General features: G+C 38.8%; 1 long non-coding RNA gene across 1 annotated transcript; it reads right to left on the bottom strand.

Moving 5' to 3' along the window:
- Positions 1 to 1,316: 1,316 nt before the first annotated feature.
- On the bottom strand, positions 1,317 to 5,813 carry LOC149743976 (uncharacterized). The gene is made up of 3 exons (XR_016391615.1): positions 5,599 to 5,813; positions 4,482 to 4,612; positions 1,317 to 1,472 (listed from the first exon to the last, which is right to left on the bottom strand). It is a non-coding gene; the product is annotated as an uncharacterized LOC149743976 (long non-coding RNA).
- Positions 5,814 to 6,013: the final 200 nt, after the last annotated feature.

Consider the following 6,013-nt stretch of genomic DNA (forward strand, 5'->3'; position numbering starts at 1 on the left):
TAGCCCACTGCATGCAGAAGACCCACAGAGGAGTCAGCATATGCAATGGACTACACTTGGTATAACATGTGAACAATCAAGGTTTACAAACGTGTTCTCATGCACTTGTAAGGATCTTCTAGCCCACGCGGAACAGACAGAACACACACAAAGGAGCCTGGAGGAAGTGAGTAGGCCGGCAGCTGCGCCCTAACGTCTTAAGAGGTAACATTTCTGTGACTACAGTTTAAACACATCAGATAATTTGCCTCCTTTCTAGACACCCTGGTTATCACAGGACAGGCCAAGCCTCTCAAGTTTTAAAGCTAAAGTACACGGAAGATCTGTGAATAGGGCTGAAGATATTTAAGAGCTAGTACCTGCATTAAGCAACCAGGTTATAGAATGAACATTTATCTTGAAATTCCAGTCTCTCCCTCTCTCTCTCGCCTCCTATCCCCTATCTTCCCACCTCCATCTCTATTCCCTCTCCCCTACTCCCTGTTTTATGTATATACGTGCATCATTTTATATATACACGGAATATTTACTGTCTGTTACATTGATTTAATAAAGTGCACACTCCTCAGGCTAAATTTAGAAAGAGGACAAAATGAACACTTTCACATGGGCGTCCGTGGTGTTCCAAAGACAAAAGATTCCTCAGTCTTAAAACATGGCGAACACCATGTTCCTTCTGATAGTTAGATGCTAGAAAAAGGCAAGTGGATCCTTAAAATTCACACGCTATTAACACCTACTATCAACAGAGTAGATCTTAAAGCGGAAACAAGAAAACACCAGCCTTTTAAGTTCTTCCTGTCTGAAGATAAGAGTAAGAGGTGGTAGTGTTCTTCCTCACTTGCACCCGAAGGGTAAAAGCAGCAAAAATATCTTAAACACATATATGATGAGGAAGCCACTCTACCTGGTCCACTCTGTTTTGTTTTGCTTCTAGGGATCTGTCTCACTCTGAACCTTTGCTTTTTGTTTTCTCTTTTATGTACGCTAAGAACCTGAGAGTCTAAACCTTTTCTTCCACCTCTCAACCAATAAACAGGACAAAAGAACATTTTTATGTTTTTATGTATTTTCCATTCAAATTTTTAAAAAAGAGATAAGTAAGCTAGCTCAGTTCATATTTCTCACAAAGATCACTTTCCAAACTCAACTAAATTGTTTGTGACCATAAACAGGAAAAACACCGTACTCTAGTAGCACCATCTGACATTTCCACCTTAATGTTACCAAACACAACTTGACACGAATGTCAGAACTATTAAAAATGTTAAAAATCCCCAACCCCACTCAAAATGCATACCAAAGTTCAGGTAAAGGAAAAACAAAAACAAACACAAAAGCAACTCACCGTTATCTTTATGTTCTTTCAGAAACCCATTAACAGCACACTGGAATTTAAAACTAGTGTCGTCATCTGACACCTGATGCCCAATTGTACACATTTTTAAATAAGGAAGAGTTTCTGGTAAGTCCTATAAGGCAAAACCATGAAAATATGTATTATTTCCTTTGTAGGGAAAGAATAAAAAATTAATTAGAGAAGGCAGAATATAAACCAGGAGAGTACATTAAACTTTGTATGTCAGTCATTCTGATGAGAGCCATTTTTTCCAAAGCTGCTTTAACCAGTAATTATCACTCGATTTTCATTCAAACTGCAGAACGGACAGTTACCAGGCATGCAAAAGGAAAAGCAAATCTATGTGAATGAATGCACATGTAACTCAAAATGACATAAACAGTTCTGCCTACATTTATGTTCTATCTTACATTTCAAGGGCCATAAAGCGGCTGTGATTTAAGGAGAGTAGTAGAATAGAGTCAGAAGAACTTGGATTCGAATTAGGAAACAGAGGCAATTTCAGGCATTGTTGAGAACTGGTATTCTTGAGGTGGGAGAAAGTAGACTATCAATAGAAGACAGAAAAGGATAAGTGAAAATTCTCTAGTTCTGAGTTTAAATGGAAAGTAGCAGTAGGAACCTATGACATATTTTAAAAATATTAAAAACAAACGTACATATTTCCTAGCTCTGACCACTGAAAAAGTCTAGAAACAACTGATGTCATGTCCAAAGGACTCAGGAGTCACCGAGAAGCTCCAACTGGCCAAAGATAGGGCCTCAGTTAGAATAATAACTGTAACGGAGTCCACGGTGAGAGGAATAAATAAAATTTTACAAAACTGGTCAACACTGGAGGATATTTGTGAATCAACTCATTATTTTGAAAACTGTTAAATAAAAGAAGAGAATCATGCCTCTACAACTGAGCAACCAAACAGCTGATGAGGGGAATCTTCTCCTCGTACAAATATACCCAGCTAATAAGTGAAAAAAAGAACAACAGAATTCACCATTCTTTGAAGCCTCAACTGAATTAATGGATGTAGGTATGAATCATCAGTGACTGCTAATACCACAGAAAGACACAACTATATACGTCTCCATGGAAGAACACATCATCACCCATGAAACTGTCTTGCCAAAACAAAACATGCAAGCTTCATTCAGATCAACTACCGATTTACAGGAAATAAAAGGACTGAAGAATATGTTACCAACACATGGAATGTAATCATCGGCATCTAGATGGGACAAATTACCTGGTTTCTTTAAAAACAAAATTCAAGGAGGAAAAAAAAAGTGAGAGAGACATGGAGGGAGAACCTATAGATTAAACAAGACTTCAGAGACCTAACAATCCACGGCAAAGTGTGGACCTTATTTGGATCTAATTCAAAATTCTTATAGACAATTTTTTATGACGTTTAGGAGACAACTGCAAATTTGAGCACTCCCTGGGTATTTAAAATTAAAAAATGATATTAAGGAATAAAAGTCCTATATTTTAAATGCACGTACCAAAAACGTACAGGTGTAATTTACATGTTGTCTCGGAGCTGCTTCAAGATAATACGGAATGGGGTGAAACAGGTGGGGGTATAGATAAAACATGACAGCCATCAGTTGGTAAATAAGAAAGCTGGATGAGTTCCTGGGTATACAAGGAACACTCACAGTAGTTTTATACTTTTGTATATGCTTAAAATTTGTGATAATTGTTTAAAAACAAGACGACACTGTAGAAAACAGTTTGGCACTTTCTCACAGGTTAAGCGTAGAGCTTAGTATTTGGCAGTAGGCTATGATCCAACAACTCTGCTACTACCTACGCTGCACATCTAACAGAACTGAAAGCAGGGATTTGAACAAATATCTGTACACCAATGATCACAGCAGCATGATTCACAATACCTACAAGGTGGAAAACAACCAAGTGTCAATCAACCGTTGAATAACAAACTGTGGTCTATGTACACACAATGGGATTTTCTAAGCCAAAAAAGAAATGGCATTTCGTTACGTGCTATAACATGGATGAACCTTGAAAACACGACGTTTAGTGCAATAAGCCAGACACAGAAGGACAAATACTGCAGATTCCACTTACACGAGGTACCTAGAATAGGCCAATTCACAGAGACAGAAAATAGAATAGAGGTTACCAAGGGTTGGTGGGAGGGAAAATGGGGTTGTTACTGTTTGATGGTTACAGAGTTTTTGTTGAGGATGATGAAAAAGTTTTGGTTCTAGACAGCGGTGATGGTTACACAGCACTGTGACTGTACTTAATGCCACTGAACTGCATATTTATAAACGGTTAAAAGAAATATGATTTCTCTATATCTTACCACAATAAAAAAAAAGCAATAACAGAGCTGAAATTTCAATTCTTCCTTTTCCGAGAGTCAGTTTCATCGTCTGTAAAATTAGTAATTGTAGTTGTCTATCCTCTGAGCTTAGTGCAGGGTAAGCACTCAGTAGGAGATATCAGTACTACTTCCACTTCAAGAGCAAAGGATTGCTGTGAAGATTAACTAAGTCAATGGATATGAAAGAACTTTCTAAATGGCAAACTGCTCTACAAATATTAAAAGACATTAGGTGTTACTGTCTCCCAAGGCCATGGAACAGGTCAGAAGGAGGATAATTCTTTTGCACTGGAATGTCCTACATGGGCCAAGAGAATAGATGGGTTTCTGTACTATATCAGAAGGCATCAGGAAAAGGAAGCATAAAACTTAGAGAACAATTGTCTTTTACACTGATGCTTAAACATGCTCAGGCAACTGCTTAACATAAGTGCTAAAGACATAATGGACATACCTTTCTTTCTTTTTAGGATACTACTGTAACTACTAAAAGTTTACTTCATTTTCAAAATGTAGAACATGGAAGCTTATAGAATTTCTTAAGCATATCTAGAGCCTACTGCCAAATACTACAGTTCAATTCATATCTTTCATCTCATTTTGAAACAGCAATTACAAATGTGTATTTAAGGAAACCACTAGCTTCCCTTTTTGAACCCACGAGAGAAGGCCAGGACTCACCTTAGCATAAGATGATAACTACTGAACTACTATGAATTATTACAGTATCAGAAAGAAGGTCATTTTCAATTACGCCTTCCATTTACCTCTGGCTTGTAAGAGCGGCGAGTGTTTGCTAAGTCAATAATCAGCCCAAGTTCTTCATTCTGTCCTTGGATTTTGTTAAGAGATCCAAGGGGGAGAAACGTTCTTCTGGAGCAAGATTCTTTTCAAAACTCTGTCAGAAAGAATAAAATAAGGAAGAACATATGTTTAAAATCCTTTACTATGTTATCCATTTATTCAAACCCTGGGATGCTAACATATGAGATTCAAAGTCAAGTTTCCTCCTCTGCAGCTTACAAGCGATATTACAATCCTTTCTTCCAGAGAGATTAGACCGAAGAAAATAAGCTCACTTCTATATAGTTATTTCTATGTTTGTTTATTTCATGTTGGTCTCCTAACCTGACTCTAAACTCCCAGAAGGCAGGGACCACATCAATTTTGCCTACCACTGTATTGCCAGCTCCAAGCGGAGTGCCTGAAAATAGACACAGAAATAAATACTTCTTGAACATCTACATATAGGAAGGATGGCTTTCACTGCTAAATATTCTTTCATGTATTTGGCTTATACATGTACCCTGTTCCATTGATCTCTTTGGTTATTCAAGTGTCAGCAACACACACTTTTTTTCTTAATTGGTAGACTAGTTTTAGAGCAGTTTGAGATTCACAGCAAAACTGAGCAAAATGTACACAGTTCCCACTTACACCCTCTCTCCTTCATCCCACACAGCCTTCCCCATTATCAACATGCCATACCAGTGTGCTTCATTTGTTAGAATTCATGAACCAACACTGACACATCGTTATCAATCAAAGTCCACAGTTTATTGCATTCATGGTACAAGTAACCGACTATTTCTTTATTTCTAGTATAGTCATCCCCAAACATTTACATACTGAGATACATATTACTTTCTTATAAATTACTTTATTCTTTATTTATAGTTAGGGCATTGCATTGTTTTTTTTTGTTTTTTAATTAAGTACAAAAGTTGGTTGTATTTGTCTATGAATCCCATTTCTGGATAGTAAAAGAGGTATTAAAAAGTATTTGCTATAAAAAGGGAAAATGGAGTACGACGGGGTTGAGAGCCAGGGCTCTATATGGTGAATTCAGATTTCTGGAAGAATACGGTATTAACTTTTGCTCACCTTTTTTAAAGGAACTTTGAAAGCAATGAAACGAGTCCCAGGCATCCGCTGTTCAACTGGGAGATAGTCTTTCCACCTGTTAATATAGTTTTTGTTAGGCAAATTTTATGTTAGGCTGTCTCCCTGCACAGGATGAATGCGCCTTGAAAATGGAAATCATATCCCTCTACATCGGCTCCCAGGTGGTCCCAGCGTCCCGACCCCGACCCCGGCCGCGCGCGACACACTTTCCACAAACTGACACACACGGAGCCCGCGCGAGGGCCGGGTCGCGCGGGCTTCCATGCCGGGTCGCCTGGAGGCCGGTCCCCCGCAAGCCGAGCGCACGAAAGGGCGCCCCAAAGGCGCCGGCCCAAGGCGCCCGCTGCGCTTTCCCTTTGGAAGCTGGGCTGCGGGGCCCAAGCGTAAACCCTGA

The sequence above is a fragment of the Delphinapterus leucas genome, unplaced genomic scaffold (assembly GCF_059928025.1).
Source record: "Delphinapterus leucas isolate spDelLeu-1000000601 "Yukka" unplaced genomic scaffold, BTC_Dleu_Yukka2 spDelLeu_asBTCV2_sq40, whole genome shotgun sequence".
Taxonomy (NCBI): Eukaryota; Metazoa; Chordata; class Mammalia; order Artiodactyla; family Monodontidae; genus Delphinapterus; species Delphinapterus leucas.